The following is a 925-nucleotide window of genomic DNA, read 5'->3' on the forward strand; positions in this document are numbered from 1 at the left end:
GGAGAATTTTAAAAAATTATATTATAATTTGATTATTTTTATTTGAATTTAAATAATAGTTTTACTATTTAGAAAAGGTTAAATGAATTAGTTTAACACACTAACATAAAACATAACGAACTGATATTTTAGACCTATTTTACATCCATTTTTGAACAAGCCTCGCCCTGCTTTGCCACTCTTGGCCCCTCTGATATGAAGTGGGTCAGCCAATGACACAAAAAAACAAATTGCATATTGAATTGGGTGGAATAATTGATCGAGAATGACCTGTAAATAAAATAAATCATTCATCATCACATGCATATCCATGGTTAGTTGGGACTTGGAATTTAGACAAATTACAACAGTTATGCATTGTTGATAAGAAAGAACAACCCATAACTAATAGCTAGCCCATTTGACAAAAATAAAAAAACCAAATGACGAATTATACCCTCTGCTGCTAGTGTCCTGAGGTATATGAAGTGTTTGCTATTTGGAGAGGGTCTTATTTTTGTTTGGGAATGTGGATAACGTGAAATTCTCTTTAAGATTAATAGCTTAGAAGCTCTCAATACTGATTAAGAAAAAAGGACAATACTCACGTAAATATTAATAATGTGCATAGAATACTGATTAAGCTCTTCATGTTTATTAGTAAGTAAAAGATAGAGAAAAAGAAAAATAGAAACTCCTACATTAGACCAAAAGATTGTCGATGTAATTTCAATTTACAATAAAGAAAGGGGAGGTTAAACGATGTCATTCAGCAGCAAATTCTAATTGTGTCTCATAAAGTATGGACAGAACTATCCTAATTATTCTTGGTTGCATATTTGCATACCCCCTCTCTCTCATTAACTGTATGGAACTATGGATAGCTGAAGAGTACAACTTGATGTCTAAAGAATATTTTTCAGATAATATTGAAATAATGTTTAAA

Source organism: Arachis ipaensis, chromosome B03 (genome assembly GCF_000816755.2).
Source record: "Arachis ipaensis cultivar K30076 chromosome B03, Araip1.1, whole genome shotgun sequence".
NCBI classification, from domain to species: domain Eukaryota; kingdom Viridiplantae; phylum Streptophyta; class Magnoliopsida; order Fabales; family Fabaceae; genus Arachis; species Arachis ipaensis.